Source organism: Thamnophis sirtalis, unplaced genomic scaffold (genome assembly GCF_051295495.1).
Source record: "Thamnophis sirtalis isolate CommonGarterSnake01/CBP01778 unplaced genomic scaffold, rThaSir2_p1.2 scaffold_17, whole genome shotgun sequence".
Lineage (NCBI taxonomy): Eukaryota > Metazoa > Chordata > Lepidosauria > Squamata > Natricidae > Thamnophis > Thamnophis sirtalis.
Window position 1 is genome coordinate 3,674,606 of NW_028261397.1, and position 26,166 is coordinate 3,700,771.

General features: G+C 47.9%; 1 protein-coding gene across 1 annotated transcript in view; it reads left to right on the top strand.

The window, feature by feature from the left end:
- The window catches only part of AKAP10 (A-kinase anchoring protein 10), a gene marked incomplete in the record, with an annotated part of 65,733 nt that overhangs the window by 573 nt on the left and 38,994 nt on the right, over positions 1–26,166 (top strand).

Sequence of the window (26,166 nt, forward strand, 5' to 3'; positions counted from 1 at the left end):
AGGGGAATTGAGGGGAGGGGGCTGCGCCTGTCTTTGGGCCTGGCCGTGGGAGGGGGAGGTCAAAAGAAGTCAAGGGCGGAGGGCTACGCAGCATGGGCTTTGTGATACTTAAGTATGGGCTTTGTAGTAACTGCTGCAACAAATGGGGAGGGGGCTGCTGCTTTGAAGGGGGGCTTCGAGGGAATCGTGGGGAGGGGGCTGCGCCTGTCTTTGGGCCTGGTAGAGGGAGGACGAGGACACAAAGGGGTCAGGGACTGAGGACTACATAGCGTGGGCTTTGTAATACTTAAGTGTGGGCTTTGTAGTAACTGCTGCAACAAATGGGGAGGGGGCTGCTGCTTTGAAGGGGGGCTTCGAGGGAATCGTGGGGAGGGGGCTGCGCCTGTCTTTGGGCCTGGTAGAGGGAGGACGAGGACACAAAGGGGTCAGGGACTGAGGACTACATAGCATGGGCTTTGTAATACTTAAGTATGAGTTTTGTAGTACTGCAACAATGGGGAGGGGGCTGCTGCCTTTAAGTGGGGGCATCAGTCAAGGGAGCAGGGGAATTGAGGGGAGGGGGCTGCGCCTGTCTTTGGGCCTGGCGGAAGGAGGGGGAGGACGAAAAATGGGTCAGGGATGGACTGAGGACTTTGTAATACTTAAATATGGGTTTTGTAGTACTGCAACAATGGGGAGGGGGCTTCTGCCTTTAGGGGGGGCATCAGTCAAGGGAGCAGGGGAATTGAGGGGAGAGGGCTGCGCCTGTCTTTGGGCCTGGCGGAGGGAGGGGGAGGTTGAAAAAGGGGTCGGGACGGAGGGCTACGCAGCATGGGCTTTGTGATACTTAAGTATGGGTTTGTAGTACTGCTGCAACAAATGGGGAGGGGACTGCTGCCTGGAAGGGGGGCTTCGGGGGAATTGTGGGGAGGGGGCTGCACCTGTCTTTGGGCTTGGTGGAGGGGGGGACAGGATGAAAAAGGGGTTGGGGACAGACTGAGGGCTTTGTAATGCTTAAGTATGGGTTTTGTAGTACTGCAACAATGGGGAGGGGGCTGCTGCCTTTAAGGGGGGCTTCAGGGAATTGAGAGGTGGGGGCTGCAGCTGTCTTTGGGCCTGGTAGAGGGAAGGGACGCAAAGGGGTCAGGGACTGAGGACTACATAGCATGGACTTTGTAATACTTAAGTATGGGTTTTGTAGTACTGCAACAATGGGGTGCGGGCTGTGCCTGTCTTTGGGTCTGGTGGAGGGAGGGGAAGGATGAAAAAGGGGTCGGGGAGGGACTGAAGGCTATGTAGCATGGGCTTTGTGATTCCTAAGTATGGGTTTTGTAGTAGTGTTGCAACAATGGGGAGAGGCTTTGCAGGAAGGGGGCTGATGCCTTTAAGAGAGGGGGGGCTTCAGTGAAGGGAGCAGGGGAATTGAGGGGAGGGGGTGAGTTGGGGAAAGCAAATATGGGCTGCCCCTGTGAATGGGGGGAGTATGTTATGGTGGGGGGAGAAGGAGAAATTGGGGTCTTTTATCTGAAGTGGGGAGGGTCTCAGGACTTGGCGTGACAAGGAAGACCCAGTCAGATGAGGGTGGGGGGGTTGAATTTGGCTCCAGGGAGGGGTCTTGGGCCTGTCCTACAGGTAGTCCTCGACTTACGGACCACAATCGAACCCTTTCCATGGCTAATAGGTGAGGCGGTGGTTGAGTGTTGCCCCATTTTACGACACCTCTCACCGCCGTTGTGAAGCAAATTGTTACACTTGTTCAGTTAGTAACCCGGTTGTTAAGTGAATCTGGCTTCCCCATGGACTTTTGCTTGTCTGAAGGTCACACAACAAGAGGATCGCATCACACACAGAAAGAGAGAGAGAGAGAGAGAGAGACCACAGAGAGAGAGAGACCACACACACACACACACAGAGATCACACACACACATACAGAGTGAGTGAGTGTGAGAGAGAGACTACACACACACACACAGATCACACACACACATACAGAGTGAGTGAGTGTGAGAGAGAGACTACACACACACAGATCACACACAGAGTGAGTGAGTGTGAGAGAGAGACTACACACACACAGAGAGATCACACACACACATACAGAGTGAGTGAGTGTGAGAGAGAGACTACACACACACACAAAGATCACACACACACATACAGAGTGAGTGAGTGTGAGAGAGAGACTACACACACACACAGAGATCACACACACATACAGAGTGAGTGAGTGTGAGAGAGAGACTACACACACACACACAGATCACACACACACATACAGAGAGTGAGTGTGAGAGAGAGACTACACACACACACAGATCACACACACACATACAGAGTGAGTGAGAGAGAGAGACCACACACAGCACACACACACAGATCACACACACACATACAGAGTGAGAGAGAGAGAGAGAGAGACCACACACACAGAGACCACACACACACACACACATCACACGCATACAGAGTGTGTGTGAGTGAGAGAGAGAGACCCCCACACACACAGATCACACAAACACACATACAGAGTGGGTGAGAGAGAGAGAGAGAGACCCCCCCACACACACACAGATCACATAGAGAGAGAGAGAATCCTTTGGCCAGCATCTGAATTTTGATCACACAACCCATGGGGATGTCACCAAGGTCGTAAGAGTTTAAAAAAAACAAAACCCAACCTTGAGTCACTTTTTTCCGGTGCTGTTGTAACTTCGGACGGTCACTAAGCAAACCATCGTAAGTCGAGGACTACCTGTATGGACAGGTGTGGCGGGCAGGAGATTGTCGGTACAGGGACACACCCAGGAGTGGAGGTTGTTGCCAGGTTGTTGGGACGCTGAAAGCCAACGCAAAGAAAGCTGGGTTGCTGGCCAGCAGATTTAGTGCCGCCTTGGGATGGGAGACCACTAAGAAAGCCCGGATTGTGTGTGCGAGGCTGCAAAGTCAAATGAAACCGTGATACGGGCAGCAAACTTGAGAGATAACGATCTGTCTGATTGCCTAGCAGGAAGTGATGGCTCCAAAGTGATATGTGTGTGTGTGTGTGTGTGTGTGTGTGTGTGGTGCTATTAAATTAAACAACAGAGGTCCTATTTAAGAGCTGAAACCGCAGTATTTATTTGATCTAGTCCTTAAGGCTTGAGTTCAAGTCCTGTCTTAGCCACGAATGCCAGCTTATAGGTGACTTTGGCCTAGTCTGTCTTTCCCAGCCAATCCCACCCCACAAGGTTGTTGTGGGGGGGGGGGAATAGGAATGTGTGTGTGTGTGTGTGTGTGTGTTGTGCAATTAAATGAAACATCATAGCTCCTATTCAGAGGCAGCTGGATGGAACTGCAGTGTCTATTTGATCTATTAAGGCTACAAAGCAAAGAGGTGGTGGGTTCAAGTCTTCCTTTAGCCGTGAAATGCGGTTCCACCACAAAACCGCGTTCGACTAAAGGGCGCTCGACGAAACCGCGTAGCTGACGTCATCAACAGGGCGACAACAGCGTGGAGACAGAAGCACGCTGTAAACGCTAAACCTAAAATTAACCCCTAAACCTAACCCCCCTAAACCTAATCCTAAACCTACACCTAACCCTAAACCTAACCCTTAACCTAACCCTAAACCTAAACCTAACCCTTAACCTAACCCTAAACCTTAACCTAACCCTAAACCTAATCCTAACCCTAAACCTAACCCTAAACCTAACCCTAAACCTAACCCTTACCTTAACTTGAATCGGCTTGCTTTCAAAGCGCTATTTAAAGCGCCCTTCTTTCTCCGCGCTGGCTGTTGTCGCCCTGTTGATGACGTCAGCGACGCGGTTTAATCGGGCGCGGCTTAGCCGAGCGCGGTTTTGTCGTGCCACGGTGAAATGCCAGCTGGGTCATTTGGAACCAAGCAGCCTATCCCACCCTACAGTGTGTGTTTGTGTGTGTGTGTGTGTGTGTGTGTGTGTGCGTGTGTGTAGAAATAGGGAGATCAGTCGAATCTGTTCGTTTCACTATTTGTAAAGAACGATAAAGAAAAATGTAAATTTTGTGCCTTTTCCCCTCCAGCGTAAGCCTCTTCCTCCTCTCTCAGCGCACACACGCACACATGCACACGAGTTCTCGGGGGGGGGGGGTCCTGCTTCCCCCCCCCCCCCCCCCCGGAAGTGCCTTTGCTGCAACTTTTCTGAATTGCAGGAAATGCTTAGATTAGCCACCCCGCCGGAGCTGGCCCGAGCGACTGCTCTAAATCCTAGGAAATCAACCGTCCACACAGCCTTGAATGAATGCTGTGAAATCCACACAGCAGCATTTGTGAGAAAAAAAGGCAGACGCCCCCCCCCCCCTTTGTCGTTTCGGCGTCAGGTCGAAAAGCTTTCTAAGGCTGCGGGCTCAACACTTGAGAGGGGCCTCTGAAGTTCACGCCGTATCGATGTACTCTTTGAGTACAGGGAGTCCTCGACTTGCAAGAGTTCATTTAGTGACCGTTTCAAGTTACAACAGCACTGAACAAAGTGACTGAGGACTGTCTGTATTGCGGAGAAAATTTTCAGCTGCTGCATTTCCTTCCCTTCCCTTCCCTATATAGCAGTAGACTTATATACCGCTTCATAGGCCTTTCAGGCCTCTCTAAGCGGTTTACAGAGAGTCAGCATATTGCCCCCAACAACAATCCGGGTCCTCATTTTACCCACCTCGCAAGGATGGAAGGCTGAGTCAACCCTGAGCCGGTGAGATTTGAACCGCTGACCTGCTGATCTAGCAGTAGCCTGCAGTGCTGCATTTAACCACTGCGCCACCTTGGCTCATGGCCTATATGTTCCTTTCCCTTCTCTTCCCATTCATGCATGCATGCATTCATTCATTCATTCAATCGTTCATTCTATCGTTCATTCAATCGATCATTCATTCAATCCATTCATTCATTCATTCAATCAATCCATCATTCATTTCAATCATTCATTCAATCAATCAATCATTCATTTCATTCAATCAATCATTCATTCAATCAATCATTCACTCAATTAATCATTCATTCAATCATTCATTCAATCGATCATTCAATCAATCATTCATTCAATCATTCATTCATTCAATCATTCATTCATTCAATCAAATTCATTCATTCAAACAAATTCATTCATTCAATCATTCACTCAATCAATCATTCAATCAATCATTCAATCAATCATTCAATCATTCATTCAATCGATCATTCATTCAATCGATCATTCATTCAATCGTTCAATCATTCATTCAATCAATCATTCATTCAATCATTCATTCATTCAATCAATCATTCACTCAATTAATCATTCATTCAATCATTCATTCAATCAATCATTCAATCAATCATTCAATCATTCATTCAATCGATCATTCATTCAATCGATCATTCATTCAATCGATCATTCATTCAATCGTTCAATCATTCATTCAATCAATCAATCATTCATTCAATCATTCATTTGATTCAATCAATCATTCATTCAATCAATCATTCACTCAATTAATCATTCATTCAATCATTCATTCAATCGATCATTCAATCAATCATTCATTCAATCATTCATTCATTCAATCATTCATTCATTCAATCAAATTCATTCATTCAAACAAATTCATTCATTCAATCATTCACTCAATCAATCATTCAATCAATCATTCAATCAATCATTCAATCATTCATTCAATCGATCATTCATTCAATCGATCATTCATTCAATCGTTCAATCATTCATTCAATCAATCATTCATTCAATCATTCATTCATTCAATCAATCATTCACTCAATTAATCATTCATTCAATCATTCATTCAATCAATCATTCAATCAATCATTCAATCATTCATTCAATCGATCATTCATTCAATCGATCATTCATTCAATCGATCATTCATTCAATCGTTCAATCATTCATTCAATCAATCAATCATTCATTCAATCATTCATTTGATTCAATCAATCATTCATTCAATCAATCATTCACTCAATTAATCATTCATTCAATCATTCATTCAATCGATCATTCAATCAATCATTCATTCAATCATTCATTCATTCAATCATTCATTCATTCAATCAAATTCATTCATTCAAACAAATTCATTCATTCAATCATTCACTCAATCAATCATTCAATCAATCATTCAATCAATCATTCAATCATTCATTCAATCGATCATTCATTCAATCGATCATTCATTCAATCGTTCAATCATTCATTCAATCGATCATTCATTCAATCATTCATTCAGTCATTCATTCATTCAATCGATCATTCAATCGATCATTCAATCGATCATTCAATCATTCATTCATTCATTCATTTCAATCATTCATTTCATTCCATCAATCAATCATTCATTCATGCATTTCAATCATTCATTCATTTCAATCATTCAATATATTGGCCACCCATCTTACCATAGAGCAGTAATGGCTAACTTTTTCCGGACTAAATGCCTGAAGTGCACCCAAAAGCCCAAACTGCAATACGTATGTGTGCGCCCCCCCCCCCACACGCACCCTTCCCCCCTCATGCCTGTGTGGCCCCCCCCACACACACATCTCCCCCTCCCCCACACAGACATGCGTGCTGTTTAATCCTACCCTGAACGGCTTTTTGCTTGAAAATCCTGGTTTTCCTCAAAGTCTGAGCTGCTGCGTTGGCTTTACTCAGTGGGTAGAATCAGGGGCCATGTGATTTTTTTTTTGAAAGCTCCTTTTTCTCCTTGTTTGTTTTCTCGGAAGATGTTGTGATGCCGGTGGTTTCTAAGCAGCTCTGTGCTCAGGTGCCAGAGGTGTCATCCCAAGGCAACCTGAAGCAAGTGACCCACAAACGGCACAGAATTGGAGGCAACAGGCAGGCTGGCTGTCTTGTGGCTTAGTAACATTGCCGGATTTTGAGGCTTGGGTTTAGAATGCCACTTATTTTAGGTTGCTGTCATGTAGGCCATTTTTCTTGATGCTGTCATCTTAAGAGAACTGCAGAATTCTAGAGGCTCAAACACGCGAGGAACGGTTGCAGGAATTGGGTATGTTTAGTTGAATGAAAAGAAGGACCAGGGGAGACATGATAGCATCTTCCAATATCTCAGGGGTTGCCCCAAAGAAGAGGGTGTCAAGCTATTCTCCAAAGGACCTGAAGGCAGGACAAGAAGCAATGGGTGGAAACTAATCAAGGAGGGAAGCAACTTAGAATTAAGGAAAATTTTCCTGACAGTGAGAACAATTCTTTTCCTTCCTTCCTTCCTTCCTTCCTTCCTTCCTTCCTTCCTTCCTTCCTTCCTTCCTTCCTTCTCCATCACTCCCTTCCTTCCTTCTCCACTTTCTGCCTTCCTTCTTCTCCATCACTTCCTGCCTTCCTTCCTTCCTTCTCCATCACTTCCTGCCTTCCTTCCTTCCTTCTTTTGTCTCCATCCTTTCTGCCTGCCTGCCTGCCTGCCTTCCTTCTCCTCCCTTCCTTCCTTCCTTCCTTCCTTCCTTCCTTCCTTCCTTCCTTCCTTCCTTCCTTCTCCTTCACTCCCTTCCTTCCTTCTCCACTTCCTGCCTTCCTTCCTTCTCCATCACGTCCTGCCTTCCTTCCTTCCTTCTCCATCACTTCCTGCCTTCCTTCTTCTGTTGGTCTCCATCACTTTCTGCCTGCCTGCCTTCCTGCCTTCTCCATCCCTTCCTCCTTCCTTCCTTCCTTCCTTCCCTTCCTTCCTTCCTTCCTTCCTTCCTTCTCCACTTCCTGCCTTCCTTCCTTCTTTGTTCTCCATCACTTCCTGCCTGCCTGCCTTCTCCATCCCTTCCTTCCTTCCCTCCTTCCTTCTCCATCACACCCTTCCTTCCTTCTCCACTTCTTGCCTTCCTTCCTTCTCCATCACTTCCTGCCTTCCTTCCCCATCACTGCCTTCCTTCCTTCCTTCTTTCCTTCTCCATCACTTTCTGCCTGCCTGCCTTCTCCATCCCTTCCTTCCTGCCTTCCTTCCTTCCTTCCTTCCTTCCTGCCTTCTCCATCACTCCCTTCCTTCCTTCTCCACTTCTTGCCTTCCTTCCTTCTCCATCGCTTTCTGCCTTCCTTCCTTCCTTCCTCCCTTCCCCTTCCTTCCCTCCCTCCCTCCCTTCCTCCCAAGGTGTGCTGATGTGCAAGGAATGAAACATTTATCAAGTCGAAGGTTAAAACCAAACAGCACAGAAGTTAACAGAGCCAACTCAGTGGCTTAAATCCCAATTTCAAATCACTTAAGGGATTCAGGGAAATGAGCCTTTGGAGCTTTCCAAAAAGCCGATGAGCCTAGGCGAGCATCCCATAATACTTTAAAAGCCCAGAGGTTCAACCCAAGAGGGAAAGGCCCAGCATTAAAAGCAAAGGCAGATGACTATGGAAAGAAATATGAGCCTCACAGGGAGGGGGGAAACTCTTGCCGGCCAATAAATATTTCAGGGAATAGCGGAATAACAGAATACAGGAAGTCCTCAACTTACGTCAGTTCATTTAGTGACCATTCCAAGTTATGATGGTACTGAAAAAGTAACTTCTGGTCGTTTTCCACACTGACAACCAATGTAGCATCCCCAACGCCATGGGATTCAAAATTCAGATGCTTGGCAACTGACTCATGTTTATGACGGTCGTAGTGTCCCAAGGTCACGTGATAGCAATAGCACTTAGACATATACAGCTTCACAGTGCTTTTACAGCCCTCTCTAAGCGGTTTAAAGAGTCAGCCTCTCTTGCCCCCAACAATCCGGGTCCTCATTTTACCCTCCTTGGAAGGAGGGAAGGCTGAGTCAACCTTGAGCCTGGTTGAGATTCCAACTGCCAAATTGCAGTTTCCCTGCTGGCTGGGGAATTCTGGGAGCGGAAGTCCTCCCCTCTTAAAGCATTCTGGCTGGGGAATTCTGGGAGCGGAAGTCTATCCCTCTTAAAGCATTCTGGCTGGGGAATTCTGGGAGCGGAAGTCTATCTCTCTTAAAGCATTCTGACTGGGGGAGTCTGGGAGTGGAAGTCCACCCCTCTTAAAGCATTCTGGCTGGGGAATTCTGGGAGTGGAAGTCTATCCCTTTTAAAGCATTCTGGCTGGGGAATTCTGGGAGTGGAAGTCTATCCCTCTTAAAGCATTCTGGCTGGGAATTCTGGGAGTGGAAGTCTATCCCTCTTAAAGCATTCTGGCTGGGGAATTCTGGGAGCGGAAGTCTATCTCTCTTAAAGCATTCTGACTGGGGGAGTCTGGGAGTGGAAGTCCACCCCTCTTAAAGCATTCTGACTGGGGGAGTCTGGGAGTGGAAGTCCACCCCTCTTAAAGCATTCTGGCTGGGGAATTCTGGGAGTGGAAGTCTATCCCTTTTAAAGCATTCTGGCTGGGGAATTCTGGGAGTGGAAGTCTATCCCTCTTAAAGCATTCTGGCTGGGGAATTCTGGGAGTGGAAGTCTATCCCTCTTAAAGCATTCTGGCTGGAGAATTCTGGGAGTGGAAGTCCATACCCTGCCCCCCTTAAATTTGCCACTGTTGAGAAAAACTGGGGTAGAGGATCTCGTTCCCATGCATGTTTTTAGATTTTTATGGATCTCCTGTTGATTTCAAGCCTTGGGAGACTTATTTTTTTCTCCACTGATCAGTCAAAGGCGTCTTATGCTGGAATTCTTCCCCTCTGTCAAAATCATGTGTTGAAAAACAGAATTTCTGGGTCCGGCAGGGGAAAAAAAAAACCCTCCATATTTTGTTCCTGTCCCCACCCTTTGGCCCGGATAATAAGCAAACCTTTAAGCCAAATTCCACGGCTGCCAGCTGTAAGGTTTTCCGTTTTTTTCAGATTCCATTTTCCCCAGAGTGTGAAATCTTCCCGTTAAGTGCCTTTAAGGGTGATGCACAAGAACAACACTCCTTCCTTTATGCGCGAATGCACAACCCTCAAACTTTGCCAGATGTGTTAAGAAGAAGAGAGTTTTGACGAGTCTCTTTCCACCAGACGAAATTATTAGCTTGGTTGCTTTCAAGATGCACTGTTAAGATTTTTGCATCTGGGTTAGCTTTTCAATGACCGGGATTAAGCCAAGATTGGCAATGCAGGCAGTTCTGTCGATTTACAAACTGTAATTTAGCCCATAATTACAGCCGTAAATCGTGATGGTCATTAAGTGGGTCATCACTAAGCAGATTAACAGAAGGGCCTTTTAGGTCACAATTTCTGACCCAGGGCACTCCAGTCTCTTCTTGAAAGCTTCCAGTGATGAAGCTCCCACAACTTCCGAAGGCAACTTCTGTGTCCATGGGTTGATTGTTCTCACTGTCAGAAAATTCCTCCTTATTTCCAGGTTGAATCTCTCCTTGGTCAGTATCCATCCATTGTTCCTTGTCTGGCCTTCGGGTGCTTCGGAGAGTAGCTTGACCCCCTCCTCTTTGGGGCAGCCCCTCAAATATTGGAAGATGCTATCATGTCTCCCCTGGTCCTTCTCTTCCCTAGACTAGCCACGCCCAGTTCCTGCAACCGTTCATCGTGTGTTTTAGCCTCCAGTCCCCTAATCCTCTTTCTTGCTCTTCTCTGCACTCTTCCTAGAGTCTCCACATCTTATTATATAATGTGGTGACCAAAACTTGTCACCACCCTATATAATAAGATGTAGAGAAAGTGCCCAATTTTACAACCTATTACGTGGCAGTCGTTAAGTGCATATGTTGAAAAGCAAATCCTGTGGTTAAATGAGTGAGTGCTGCAGTCACTAAGTGAACCCCTTCTTCGCCATGGATGTAAACATGGATTTCTGGCAGAAATGAAAAGCATGGTCATCCTACTGCAGGATGTGGCAAATGGCCATGATTGCAAATTGCCAAGCAGCCAAAATATCATGTGACCCCGGGAGAGCCTCCCTTCCAGCCCTCATAACACAGGTCATACAGAGGTTGTTTTTTTCCCAGCATCCGTCACAACTTGGAATGGTTGCTAAGTGGCTGGTTGTAAGTTGAGGACTCTCTGTAAGTCACTGTCATGGTCTTGTACTGCGGCAGTTCTGTGTCTGAAGCTGGTCGAATGACATTCCCTTTGAAGCCCTACCCTCTTTTAATTCCGAAAACATTGGTGTCATCCACTTAGGTTGTGCAAAGTTTTTAAGGAACTTAAATAGAGGAAAAATGAAATTCTGTGGTGAGAAAAATAAGGTTCTACACACTTAGGCAAGAAGAAACAAAAGCATCGGTATAAAATAGGAGGTACCTTGCTCAACCTAGTAGTAACTGTGAGAGGGATCTTGGAGTCCTAGTGGACAACCGTTTAAATAGGAGCCAGCCGTGGGCAGCAGCTGCCAAAAAAGCCAACACAGTTCTAGGCTGCATCAACGGAGGGAGAGAATCAAGATCACGTGAAGGGTTAATACCACTTTATAAGGCCTTGGGAAGGCCACACTTGGAATACGGCATCCAGTTTTGGTCACCACGATGTAGAAAAGATGTGGAGACTCTAGAAAGAGTGCAGAGAAGAGCAACAAAGAGGACTAGGGGACTGGAGGCTAAAACACGAGGAACAGTTGCAGGAACTGGGTATGTCTAGTTTAATGAAAAGAAGGACTAGAGGAGACAGGATAACAGTCTTCCAATATCTCAGGGGCTGCCACAAAGATATTTGGGGGTCAAGCTATTCTCCAAGGCACCTGAGGGTAGGACAAGAAGCAATGGGTGGAAACTAATCAAGGAGAGAAGCAACTTAGAACCCAGGAGAAATTTCCCTGACAGTCAGAACAATTAATCAGTGGAACAGAAGTTGCCTCCAGAAGTTGTGAATGCCCCAACACTGGAAGTCTTCCAACATCTCAGGGGCTGCCACAAAGAAGAGGGAGTCAAACTATTCTCCAAGGGACCTGAGGGCAGAACAAGAAGCAATGGGTGGAAACTAATCAAGGAGAGAAGCAACTTAGAATTGAGGAGAAATTTCCTGGCAGTCAGAACAATTAATCAGTGGAACAGAAGTTGCCTCCAGATGTTTCTGGCTGCTCCATCACTGGGGCTTTTTAAGAAAGACTGGGCACCCACTTTTCTGAAATGAGTGTCCTGCTTGAGTGGGGGGGGAGGGGGTTGGACTAGAAGACCTTTAAGTTCCCTTCCAATTCTGTTATATATAACTAAACCCATCAAGGCTGGCAAAGGAGAAAAAAGGTGATGTTTTGTGGACTCTTCTCTGAAGCAAGCTCTCGGAGCACCATTGAATGCTAAAACCAGCTAATGTTTGGCACTCAATTCCATTAATACAAAGAAAAGATTCAGAACAGGGTCAGGGTGGAGCAAAGACTATCAGTTTTGCTTTCATAAGTCAGCCGTGCCCCAGTTAAACTTTTCTTCCCCTTTCGGTGTCCAAGACACAGGACGTTTTAAGCCTCAGATAATGTTGACTCTGGGTTCATATTAACAGAAGTTCCTCAGTGCAGATTTTCCAATGCAGCGGTGAGGATAAGATATAGAATAGATTAACAGAGTTGGAAGGGACCTTGGCAACTGTTTTCCCATTTATGAGTTGCCATATCATGTGCCACTTTTGCCACCTTCTGACATGCAAAATTTAAAATAGGATAGAATAGAATAACAGAGTTGAAAGGGACCTTGGAGGTCTTCTAGTCCAACCCCCTGCCTAGACAGGAAACCCTACACCACTTCAGACAAATAGCTATCCAACATCTTCTTAAAGACTTCCAGTGTTGGGGCATTCACAACGTCTGGAGGCAACTTCTGTTCCACTGATTCATCGTTCTCACTGTCAGGGAAATTTCTCCTCAGTTCTAGGTTGCTTTTCTCCTTGATTAGTTTCCACCCATTGCTTCTTGTTCTGCCCTCAGGTGCCTTGGAGAATAGCTTGGCTCCCTCTTCTTTGTGGCAGCCCCTGAGATATTGGAAGGCTGCTATCATGTCTCCCCTAGTCCTTCTTTTCATTAAACTAGACCTACCCAGTTCCTGCAACCGTTCTTCATAGGTTTTAGCCTCCGGTCCCCTAATCCTCTTTCTTGCTCTTCTCTGAACTCTTTCCAGAGTCTCCGCATCTTTTCTACATCGTGGTGACCAAAACTGAATGCTGTATTCCAAGTGTGGCCTTTCCAAGGCCTTATAAAGTGGTATCAACCCTTCAGGTGATCTTGATTCTCTCCCTCTGTTGATGCAGCCTAGAACTGTGTTGGTTTTGGCAGCTGCTGCACACGGCTGGCTCCTATTTAAATGGTTGTCCACTAGGACTCCAAGATCCCTCTCACAGTTACTACTGTTGAGCCAGGTGCCATCTATATACTGTACCTGCAGGAAAGAATTGTATTAAAAGTTGACAAATAGAAGAACAGAGTTGGAAGGGACCTTGGAGGTCTTCTAGTCCAACCCCCTGCTTAGGCAGGAAACCCTATACCGCTTCAGACAAATGGCTATCCAACATCTTGTTCATTGATGGACCAGATGATAAGGATAACTTGGTTTGTAAAGAAATAGCATGTTTTGTAATAATGAAAGACTTTGGGCTTTATTAAGAACAGTTCGTTTAGTGACTGTTCAAAGATACAACAGCCCTGGGAAAAAAAGACCGTTTTTCACACTTAGCGCCCACTGCACCATCCCCACGGTCACGTGATTCAAAATGCATATGCCTGGGAACTGACTCGTATTTATGACGGTGGCAGGGTCCCAAGGTCGCGCAATTCCCTTTTTGCGACTTCACAGCAAGCAAAATCAACATGGAAGCCAGATTCCCGCCACAACCATCTTACCGACTTAACAGCTGTGGTGCCTCACTTAACAGCGGTGGCAAGAAAGGTCGTAAGAAGGGGGCGAAACACGCTTAACAACTGACTCGCTTAGCACAGAAATGTCGGGCTGCGTCGTCGTAAGTCGGGGGGTTTACCTATATTCCACTTTGGTGAGACGATTGATGGTTCCTATTTCTCCTTTGGAAAAGATGTATTTAAGCCCCTTCCTCCCCTCCCCTCTCCCAAACCCCAATTATATGTGTCCCTGCTGGGTGTGATTGTCGAGCGCCTTTGCGTCTTGCAAGGTCGAGGTCTGTGTGGGTGTCAAGTGTGAAACACACCTCTGAGGAATTATCAGCTGAGCGGCTGGATATTTTCTTCCTCTTGACTCAGCCAGAAAGTAGGTAAATCACCTTGCATATCTTCAAAACCAGTTTTTCAAGAGGGAAGCCGTGGTGTGATTCAGAAGCGGAGGCCTTGAGTTACAAACTCCCCTTGGTCCCACGGCCAGGCCTGTGTGTAGTTCCTGAACTCTGGACTCTTTCGTGCTCTCTTGAGATGGGTTGTTTCCTTGCAGGCGTTTCATCACCCAACTAGGTAACGCCATCAGTGCTGGAAGGGTTCAACGTTTATAATGAGGATGAGGATGGGAATGGGGAGGAGGAGGAGGAGGACTGTGGGGTCCTTGATGCTCTTTGAGCTAAGTTGTTTTCTTTTCAGATGTTTCATGACCCATCTAGGTAACATCGTCAGTGCTAGAAGGGAGTGGGGGTGTGGGAGGAGGAGGAGGAGGAGGGGAGGAGGAGGAAGAAGACTGTGGGGTCCTTGATGCTCTTTGAGCTAAGTTGTTTTCTTTCAGATGTTTCATGACCCAACTAGGGAACGCCATCAGTACTACCGTGTTCTCCATAGTGAGGGGGAGGAGTATCCAGGATGGGTTTGACCTTATCCTCTCGTGATTGGTTTGAGTCAGATAAGCTCTTTGGGCTCCGCCCCCTGGAGGTGAGCCTGCCCAGTTTTTCTGACTCAAAACGATCGTGAGATGTTGCTCATTCGAGAGCTCCAGGAATTTACTAGGATCTAAAGGAAAATTCATTTGGACCCGTCGAGTTTTGCCTCCCTGCTTCACTCCTCCTGCAGGATTGGGTCTGCCACTAGCCCCCTGGGGCGGCAGGCTGCCCTGGACACTGAGGACATCCGAAGACTCTCAGTGAGGAGCTTGGCCAGGCAGCAGAAGGAAGGGCAAAAGCCTCTAGCAGGTAGCCCTAACCAGGAGGACGGGCAAAAGCCTCTAGCAGGCAGCCCCAACAGCTGAGGCTTGTAAGAGCTGGAGATTTGACTCACCCCAATCAAGGGAAAGGTTGCACCTCTCCAGACCTCCAGTAATTTCAAAGGATTAAAGAAAATAAACTTGGACCCGGCGAACCCTGCCTCCCTTCATCGCAGCCCTCCTCCTGCAACGACCGGATTGCCACAAGCCCTCTGGGGCGGCACGCTGCCCTGGCCATTGAGTGAGGTGGAGTCACTCTGTGAGGACCGTTGCCGGGCAAGCAGGAGAACCGGGCACACATGCCTCCTAGAGGCAGCCCTTGATGAGAGGCTTCTCAGGAGCAGAAGCGCTCCTCCGCTCCCCTCAGCCACGAGGGTTTTTTTTTAAAAAAAGGAAAACCTGTGCTGGCAGCTATCACCAGTGGACAAGGTGAGAGCCGGAAAGGCTCTAAACAGCTGCGGGAGATGAGCGGCAACCGCATGGCAAGCTTGAAAAGGCAAAAGCCATTCCCATGTGCTCCAGCAAAGAGGAGCCTTTTGAATTTGAGCCGGGGGCCATCTTGAAGCCACGTGGCCAAGATGGCGGCCCCCAGCAGCTCAGGAGGCCGGCAGGACAACAACCACCACTTGAGGAGACCTACAAAGGTGAGAGCCGATCGCAGAGGCATTAGCCAAGAGCGAGGGAGGCAGCAAAGGGCAAAAAGGAGTTAAAGAGGCAGGTGGTGGATCAACACCCCCCCCAAGCCGGAAGAACCACCCCCCCCCTACCTTTCTGGCTGCCAAGTAACAGGAGAAGGCTTCCTCCATAAGAACATTCTCCTTTAATTAGGAGGCTGATCGACATCCCTAGCAAGCTGGGTTTGTCACGGCTATTTCTTGATTCCCCCTTAAGAAAACTCCCCTTTAATTAGGAGACAGAGGGGGGGGGGCGAGAGGCTGACCGGCATCCAGCAAGCTCTGTTTGTCATGGCTATTTCTTGATTCCCCCTTAAGAAAACTCTCCTTTAATTAGGAGACAGAGGGGGGGGGGGGGGCGAGAGGCTGACCGGCATCCAGCAAGCTCTGTTTGTCATGGCTATTTCTTGATTCCCCCTTAAGGAAACTCTCCTTTAATTAGGAGACAGAGGGGGGGGCGAGAGGCTGACCGGCATCCAGCAAGCTCTGTTTGTCATGGCTATTTCTTGATTCCCCCTTAAGAAAACTCTCCCTTAATTAGGAGACAGAACGGGAGAGGCGAGAGGCTTACTGGCCCCAGTAGCAAAAACTGTGTTTTGTTTTGTTAATCCCAAGCCGGCAGCCCGCTGCAGCCTGGAAAAACGCAGGGGGGGGGGGGAGAATATTCAGCCCAGCTGCTAAAGTGCAGCTCCCAATGGAGCCCCCAATCAGGTTACTGAAGACCTTCCAAGGGTGGGGGTGACTAGGCAAACGGCTAATGCAATACAATACAATACTATGCAATACAATAGCAGAATGGGAAGGAACCTGCAGGCTTTCTAGCTCAATCCCCTGCCCAGGCAGGATATCCTATACCATCTCAGACAAATGGCTTCCTATGGTTGATTAGGCTGACTCTGTAAACCACCTAGAGAGGGCTGAAAGCCCTATGAAGCGGTATATAAATCTAACTGCTATTGCTATTGTCATTGCCACCCAACAGCCTCTTAAAAACTGTTGGGGCTCTCACAATGTCTGGAGGCAGGCTGTTCCACTGATTAATTGTTCTAACTGTCATGAAGTTTCTCCTCAGCTCTAGGTTGCTTCTCTCCTTGTTTAGTTTCCACCCATTGCTTCTTGTTCTGCACTCAAGTGCCTTAGAGGATAGTCAGGCAGCCTCCTCTCTGTGGCAACCCCAGAGATATTGGAACACTGCTATCACGTCTCCCCTAGTCCTTCCTTCCAGTAGACTAGACCTACCCAGTTCCTGCAACCGTTCTTCATAGGCTTTAGTCTCCAGTACCCTGATCCCCTGTTGCCTTCTCTGCACTCTCCTTAAGAGTCTCCACATCTCTTCTACATCATGGGGACCAAACTGAGTGCAGAATTCCAAGTGTGGCCTCCCAAGACCTTAAAAAGTGGGATTAACACTTCACGGGAGATTGATTCTAGTCCTCTGTTTATGAAGCCAAAAACTGTGTTGCTCTCCTGGCAGCGGTTGCACACTGCTGACCCACATTAAAGGGGTTGTCCACTAGGACTCCCAAGATCCCTTTCACAGTTACTACTGTGGAGCAAGGTATCCTGTACCTGTGCACTTCACCTTCATTGCCTAAAGGTAGAACATTACTTCCTTGAATCCCATTTTCCTAGGTAGTGCCCAATGTTCAAGGGTACCAAGATCCTTCTGTAGCTTTAGCCTGTATTCTGAAGTGTTGGCTATTCCGGCCAGCCGGGGGTTCATCTGCTAACCTGATGACCCCCCCCCCCCTCATCAGCCGTTAACAAACAAAGAGCTAACAGTCATTCCGGCTCCTTCTTATGACCGCTTGAGATAACAGCAGTTCTTAAAGGAACAGTACTACTATCATGGCATATATTTTGCTATCCCAAATGTTAGCTTACACACCTAACACCCTCATTCAAATCACTGATGAAGATGTTGAAGAGTACTGGGCTCAACACTGGACCTTGGGAGACTCCCTGCACTCTTCCCTCCATGAAGAGGCAGTTCCACTGAGGAGTACAGGTGGGTACACCAGTTACCAAGGCACCTGGGGTGACTAGGTCTAACCCACATTCTTCTACTTACCTAATAGTAGGTTATGGTCTACCTTATCAGGACTTGCTGAAGTCCAAGTTAACTATATCAATGGCATTCCTATGGTCCACTAGGGTTGCCACCGTAATCTAATATGGCCAGTCTGGTATGATGTGTTTTTGACAAACCCATGTGGGCCTTGGGCTCTTGAGACGGTTTTTTCTTCCTTTCTGAAGGGGGGGGGGGGGAAATCACATCAGCAATTCTATAGTGGTTCTCCAGCACTCCAGGATCTCTGATAGATATAGTTTCAGTTGTTTGGAGAATTTGTCCGCCAGCTCCTTCAGACCCCTGGGTGTAACCCACCCGGTCCTGGGAATTGGACCTTGCCTAAGATAGACAGGCTGCCATTCTTCCCTATCTCATCTTGGGTTCCTAATCTGAATTTGGGATGCTGTTTTTGATAGGTTGGATTGTTTATCCCTTCGGGTAAAGACAGATGCCAAGCACGAGTTAAATAGTTCGGCTTACCCCTGCTGCTTGTCACCTTCGGGCCCCTTCTCCCAGCAAGGGACCAATCGTTTCCTTAATCTTTTTTGGTTTTATCAGGCGGGAAGATGCCCCCTTTTGTATTTTATTCTATTTCATTATTATTATTGTGGTTGTGGTTCTTGTTGTTATTATTATTAATTTACCTTTGTGGCAGGCCTTTATTGTGAGCCTTAGCTCCCCTCACTCCATCTTTACACTCTAGTGGCCACCCATTAAACTCCGTCTGTGTTTACATTCTGAATATCTCTGCGCTAATCCTAGCCATAGAATCATAGCACCCTTATGGCTGGGGGGGGGGGAGAAAAAGGGTCAGACAGGCTGGTCCCCATGCCAGAACCCACCACAAACTCAGAATGGGATGCCCGACTATGAGAGATCGCAGAAGCACCTCAGATAGCCTATGAATTTAGACAACATTCGCTGAGGGCAGAACATACAGCAGGGGTGGGTTCATCAGAGCCGGCTGGCTCAACCGGACCAAGGGGACAACTTGGAGCGGAAGCTGCAGCCAGTTGACCGCTTGGCGGTGGAGCGGAGCATCCTGAGGAAAGACCTCTTCCCCCCCAGGGTGATAAGGACTATCCAGGCCGCCCGCAGGCCCTCCACAGAGCGCATCTATGGCTCCACGTGACGGGCCTTTGACTCTTGGTGCAACTCCCGGGGGTCCAACCCCATCCAGGCTACGGTGCCTCAGGCTCTGGACTTCCTCCAGGCGGGCCTGGATAGAGGGGTAGCTCCTAACACAATTAGGAGACAGGTCTCAGCCATCTCATCAGTTCTCCCGTGTGGCAGAAATCAGTGCCTGACACACCATCCCATGGTCAGGCAATTCCTTAAGGGGGCCTCCAACCTCAGACCACCTACGGTACACAGGTACCCTTCCTGGGATTTACACAGGGTATTGGACGCTCTAACGGGTGCCCCATTTGAGCCATTACAAGCAGTTTCCCTTAAGTTCCTGACCCTGAAGGTGGCTTTCCTGGTGGCCATCACTTCCGCCAGGCGGATATCCGAACTGCAGGCGCTGTCCACCAGGGAGGATCTCTGTGTCTTCCACCAAGATAGGGCGGTGTTACGGCTGGATCCATCCTTCATTCCCAAGGTGTGCTCCTGCTTCCATCGAGCCCGGGAACTGATTTTGCCCAACTTCGGTCCAGATCCTTCTCACCCATTGGAGAGGAAGTGGCACACTCTGGACGTTAGGAGGGCTCTGAGGATTTTCCTCAGGAGAACCAGGCCAAACAGGAAATCCGAAGCCCTGTTTGTCTCCTTCCAACCAGGATCCCTGGGTAATAAGGTAACTTCCACCACCATCGGCAGGTGGCTGCGAACCTGCATTGCCACTGCTTACCAATCGCAGGGGTTACGGACACCAAATCATATCACAGCCCACTCCACACGGAGTGCAGCCACATCCACGGCCTGGGCCACACAAGCATCCCTGGCCGAAATCTGCAGGGCAGCCACGTGGGCTTCCCCCTCTCCCTTTGTTAGGAACTATAAGTTGGACTCCTTTGCCTCGGCAGAGGCCTCGTTCGGCCGCAGGGTGTTGCAGGCGGTTCACAGGGCTGGACCCATGCCTCAACAGGCCTGAGTGGGGGACATATGGTCTCAGGGATCTCCCTCCCTAGGGACGTGCAGGCTTTGGTACGTCCCATCCTGGATACTCCTCCCCCCTCACTATGGAGAAAGGGCGTTGGTCCTTACCTGATACGCCTCTTCTCATAGTGGGGGGAGGAGTATCCAGTCCCTCCCTGACTAGGTTTGTACAACTAAGTGTTATGTTCATTGTTATATTGTTATTTAATTATTGATGTTGAAGACAAAAAAAAAAAAAAAAAAAAAAAAAAAAAAAACAACAACAACAACAACACCTGAATCAAGAGCCTGGAGTGAATGATGCAACGAGTCAGAGAGAGCTTTTCGTCATAAAACTGGGCAGGCTCACCTCCAGGGGGCGGAGCCCAAAGAGCTTATCTGACTCAAACCAATCACGAGAGGATAAGGTCAAACCCATCCTGGATACTCCTCCCCCCACTATGAGAAGAGGCGTATCAGGTAAGGACCAACGCCCTTTTCCCCGAAAATAAGACAGGGTCTTATTTTTCTTTTGACCTCCAAAATAAGCGCTTGGCCTTATTTTCAGGGAGGTCTTATTATTTTTGAGGTGCAGGAGGTGGCGAGCGTGGTCCCCTCATGGCTGCTGCTGTGTTTTAATATTTTCCAGGAGGGCTTATTTTCGGGAGAGGGCTTATTTTAGCGCATGCGCTCAAATGCCTGATTGGGCTTACTATCCATGGGGGGGGGGTTATTTGGGGGGGAAACAGGGTAGAAGGGAGTGTGATTTGCAGAATGAAGGAGAAGGAGGAGAGGGTAGCAGGAGGAGAAGGGAAGGGGAGGGGAGGAGGGAGGAATCCTGGGTGGTCTTCGGTTTCCTTGCAGGCGTTTCAGGACCCAACTAGGTAACGTCATCAGTGCTAGAAGGGAGTGTGATTTGCAGAATGGAGGAGGAGGAGAAAGGAAGAGGAGGAGGGGAGGAGGAAGAGAACTATTTGGTCCTTGGTGCTCTCTGAGCTTGGTGATTTTCTTGCAGATGTTTCATGACCCAGCTAGGTAATATCATCAGTGCTAGAAGGGAGTGTGATTTGCAGAATGGAGGAGGAAGAGGAGGAGGAAGAGGAATGAGGGGTCCTTGGTGCTCTCTGGTTGTTTCCTTGCAGGCGTTTCATGACCCAACTAGGTAACGTCATCAATACTAGAAAGGAGTGTAATTTGCAGAATAGAGGAGGAGGAGAAGCGGGGTAGCAGGTGGAGAAAGGAAGTAGAGGTGTAGGAAAGGGGAGGGGAGGATTGAGAAGTGCTTGGTGCTCTCTAGTTTTCTTGTAGACGTTTCATGACCCAACTAGGTAACATCATCAGTATTAGAAGGGACTGTGATTTGCAGAAGGGAAGAGAAAGAGAAGGGAAGAGGAGCGGGGGGAGTAGTAGTAATAGTAGTATGACTGTGTGGTCTTTGGTATTCTCTGAGCTTGGTTATTTTCTTGCAGACGTTTCATGACCCAGCTAGGTAACACCTTCAGTACTAGAAGGGAGTGGGATTTACAGAATGGAGGGGGAGGAAGGAGGAATAGCGTCTTATACTCCGGTGAGTCTTATACTCTGAAAAATACGGTAGATAACATATTTGGCCCAACTTATCTGCAGAGCTTGGACTATCATGCTGTTTGCACCTGGCACGGTGAATGACTCATTTCAATCACAGATAAGTTCACATCTGTTACTAAGCAAGATATTTGTCTCCCCCCCCCCTGTTTACGACCTTTCTTGCCACCGTTGTTAAGTGAATCACTTCCATTGCTAAGTGGATCCGGTTTCCCCATCGACTTTGCTTGTCCAAAAGGCGCAAAAGGGGAATCACGTGACCCCGGGGACACTGCAACCGTCATAAATATGAGGCAGGTGCCAAAAGTCCGAACCTTGATGATGTGACTCTTGGGATGCTCCAACGGTCGTTAAGTGTGAAAAAGGAGCACAAGTCACCTCTTCCAATGCCGTTGTAACTCCAAACTGGTCACTCAATGGATGCTTATAAGTTGAGGATTTCCCTGTATTGTGTGCTATGGCAATTTTCTTTCCAGCGGGAAAGGCAGACATGGAGTTTTAAAAAAGTTTACACTTGTAGTACAAGAGTACACAATCTTTGCCGCGCTGTTGGCTTGACACACCTTGTGAAAACACAACTGGCCACGTCTGGGAACTCCTTAACATTTGGAACAAGGAGACGTCTCTCGCTTGGAAAAATCCGTCAGGTCAATCTGCAAAATTTCTAGATAAGATTTATATTTATAGAATTCGCCTTGGGGGAAGAGACGCTTCTCTTGCTTAAAATCTACTTGCTAAATTCCAGGGTGCAAAAAATCTATTTTTGAGGACTAAACCCAAATTCCAAAGCGCTATTTTTCAATCTCTACCTCTCTCTTAAGATGGGTGGGCTTCAGCTTCCAGAATTCCCCAGACTTCAACTCCCAGAATTCCCCAGACTTCAACTCCCAGAATTCCCCAGACTTCAGCCCCCAGAATTCCCCAGACTTCAGCCCCCAGAATTTCCTAGATTTCAGCTCCCAGAATTCCCCAGACTTCAATTCCCAGAATTCCCCAGACTTCAATTCCCAGAATTCCCCAGACTTCAGCTCCCAGAATTCCCCAGACTTCAGCTCCCAGAATTCCCAGACTTCAACTCCCAGAATTCCCTAGACTTCAACTCCCAGAATTCCCCAGACTTCAACTCCCAGAATTCCCCAGACTTCAGCTCCCAGAATTCCCCAGATTTCAACTCCCAGAATTCCCCAGACTTCAGCTCCCAGAATTCCCCAGATTTCAGCTCCCAGAATTCCCCAGACTTCAGCTTCTAGAATTCCCCAGACTTCAACTCCCAGAATTCCCCAGACTTCAACTCCCAGAATTCCCCAGACTTCAGCTCCCAGAATTCCCCAGACTTCAACTCCCAGAATTCCCTAGACTTCAGCTCCCAGAATTTCCCAGATTTCAGCTCCCAGAATTCCCCAGACTCCAATTCCCCAGACTTTAGCTCCCAGAATTCCCCAGACTTCAACTCCCAGAATTCTCCGGACTTCGATTCCCAGAATTCTCTGGACTTCAACTCCCAGAATTCCCCAGACTTCAACTCCCAGAATTCCCTAGTCAGCCATGGGAGAATTCTGGGAATTGAAATCCACTTATCTGAAAAGTGTTGAAAAATACTGCTCTGGAGGTTACTACAGGTTAGTCCTCGACCTACGGCCTCAATGGAGACCAAAAATTTACGTTGCTAAGTGTGTTTTTACGACTTTCCTTGTCACATTTCTAAAGGGAATCGCTGCAGTTTGCTAAGTTTCTAACATGGTTGTTGAGTGAATCTGGCTTCCCCCCATTGACTTCGCTTGTCAGGCAGTCGCAAAAGTGGACAACACACGACGGTCATAAGTATGGACCAGTTGCCAAGCACCTGAATTTTGATCACGTGATTATGTGGAATGCTACAAAGGTGGTAACTGTGAAAAAAGGCACTTCCCCCCCCCCGATGATGCCGTAACTAAATGAACTGTCGTAAGTCGAGGACTAGAGGTAGCTGTCGATTTGGGCCAGTTGCCCTTTGCTCAAAATGTGATCATGTGACTCCCTGCGAAGCTGAATAAAATAAAATTTTGAGGTCATAAGACCATTTCTCCTTCCTGTGTAACACGGAGACCATTACGGAGCAGCAAATATTTGCATACAACGGTCATTATTGCAATCTTGCCTTCCGATAATTATCCTTTTTTTTTACCGTATCTTTTGGAGTATAAGATGCACCAAGGTTTTGAAGAGCCAAATTAAAAAAAAAAAAGGTTTTGCACCCTGCAGAAAAACAGCCCCGGTTCCCCCCCCCCCCCCCCCCCAAAAAAAGAAAAGTTTAGTTTAGTTTATTTGTCTTGTATGCCGCCCACTCCCGAAGGACTCCGGGCGGCTCACAATAGACAAGGGAAGGGGGATAAATAGACAAAGACAAGACTTTAAAAAACACAACATTCACAGTTTCCGTGGGGCTGGATGTTTCACAAGCCCCCCGGCCTGCTGGAGCAGCCAGGACTTGGTGGCTTTGCTGAAGGCCGGGAGGGTAGTAAGGGTCCGGATCTCAACAGGGAGCTCGTTCCAGAGGGCTGGAGCTGCGACAGAGAAGGCTCTCCCCCGGGGAGTCGCCAGCCGACTGGCTGGCAGATGGAATCCGGAGGAGACCTAACCTGTGAGATCTAATCGGTCTATGGGAGATAATCGGCAGGGGTTCCATCACAAATCCGCGAAGCCCTTATCCGCGGAGATATAAGCGCGAAGACTAATTCACGCCGTTTTAAGCGCTAAGGAAAAATGCGACCCTACCACGATGACATAATCGTGGAGGGCAAATTCGCGCATTCCCAAGCACTCAGTACCCTAAACCTTACCCTAAACCTAACCCTAACCCTAAGCTTAACGCTAAACCTAACCCTAAACCTAACCCTAACCCTAAAACAAACCCCTAAACCTAATCCTAACCCTTACCTTAATTGAAGTCGGCTTTCTGCCGCGGCGCCGTTTTAAAGCTCCCTTCTGTTGCCGCGCTGTTGTCGCGGCGGTGATGACATCGCGGCTTTAGCGCCGCGATTTTATCACCGCGATTTTGACGAGTGCGGTTTTGTCGTGCCACGATCGGCAGGAGGCAGTCTCTCAGGTACCCAGGTCCGATGCCATGTAGGGCTTTATAGGTAACGACCAGCACCTTGAAGCGGGTCCGGAGACTAATGGGTAGCCCCAAAAAAGGATGAATAGCCCTTAGGAGGTTTGTAGAGTGCTCCTGGGGTGTGTGTGTGTGAGAAACGAGCAAAAAACGGTTTGTTTTTCACTCATTTCTGCCCTCCCCAGCCCCCAGGAGCACTCTGGAAGCCTCCTAGAGGCTCTGCACGGCTATTTTGGCGAAGGTGGCGAGGTTTCGGGAGGCGAAAAATGCTGTATCCAGTGTATAAGACGCACCCAGATTTTCAGCCTCTTTTTTGAGGGGGAAAGGTGTGTCTTATACTCCAAAAAATACAGTAATTGCTTAAGATAAGGGGAGACATGATAGCAGTCTTCCAATATCTCAGGGGTTGCCCCAAAGAAGAGGGAGTCAAACGATTCTCCAAGACACCTGAGTGTAGAACAAGAAGCAATGGGTGGAAACTAATCAAGGAGAGAAGCAACTTAGAACTGAGGAGGAATTTCCTGACAGTTAGAACAATTAATCAGTGGAACAGAAATTGCCTCCAGAAGCTGTGAATGCCCCAACACTGGAAGTCTTTAGGAAGATGTTGGATAGCCATTTGTCTGAAACGGTATAGGGTTTCCTGCCTAGGCAGGGGGTTGGACTAGAAGACCTCCAAGGTCCCTTCCCACTCTGCTATTGTATTGTATGAAAGGAAAGCAGAGTTAGGAGGGAGGAGGAGAACTCTGGATTTCTTATGAGCTACTAGAATGGACATGATTCAGTTGGCCGGTGGGAATGGTGACAGTTGAAAAGGGAGCTTCAAGGCCACTTAGAAGCATTTGTGGTCTTCGGTTTCCGTTGCAAACAATCCAGCCGCAGACGGAAGTGAAGAGGTCCCAGGCGCCTTTCTCCGCGTTTTTTGGAGGGCCAGAACAGCGGGTGATGTCCAAAGTAAGGAGTGGGGTAGGTACAGCCGCCCGTCCCCCCCCATCGGAGGGAAGTTGCTATCTTGAGATGGTCAAAAATGGATATAATCTTGCATTTTTGTTTACTTCTTCGGGGTCTCCTCCCTCCCGTCCCGTCCCCCTCCCCAAATCCTGCTAGCTCAGGATTGGAAATGGAATTGAAAGAAGAGAGTGCTCAGCCAGTGCCCAGCCTTAGGATCTGGAGAGGGAGGGAGAGCGAGAGAGGAAGGGAGGAGGAAGCAGGAGGAGGAAAACTCAGCCCAAATTTCTCGAATGATGTCAGTGTTTTGTTTATAGGATGAGGAAGTGATATAAGGGAACAGGATTATGCTTAGCATCTCTCTCTCTCTCTCTCTCTCTCTCTCTCTCTCTCTCTCTCTCTCTCTCTCTCTCTCTCTCTCTCTCTCTCTCACACACACACACACACACACACACACACACACACACACACGCTCCCTCCGTCCCTCTTTCTTTCCCTCCCTCTCTTTCTCTCTCCTCTCATCTCTCTCTTCTGTCTTTCCCCCACTCTTTATCTCTCCTGTCTTTCCCCCTCTCACTTTCCCTCTTTCTTTTTCTCTCGTTCTTTCCCTCTCTTTTCTTTCTTTCTCCCCTCTCTCTCTCCCTCTCCCCCTCCCTCCCTCCCCATTTCTTCCCCCTCTCTCATCTTTCTCCCCTACTCCCTCTTTCTCTCCTCTCTCTCTTTCCCCCTCTCACTTTCCCTCTTTCTCTTTCTCGCTCTTTCCCCCTCTCTTTTCTTTCTTTCTCTCCTCTCTCTCCC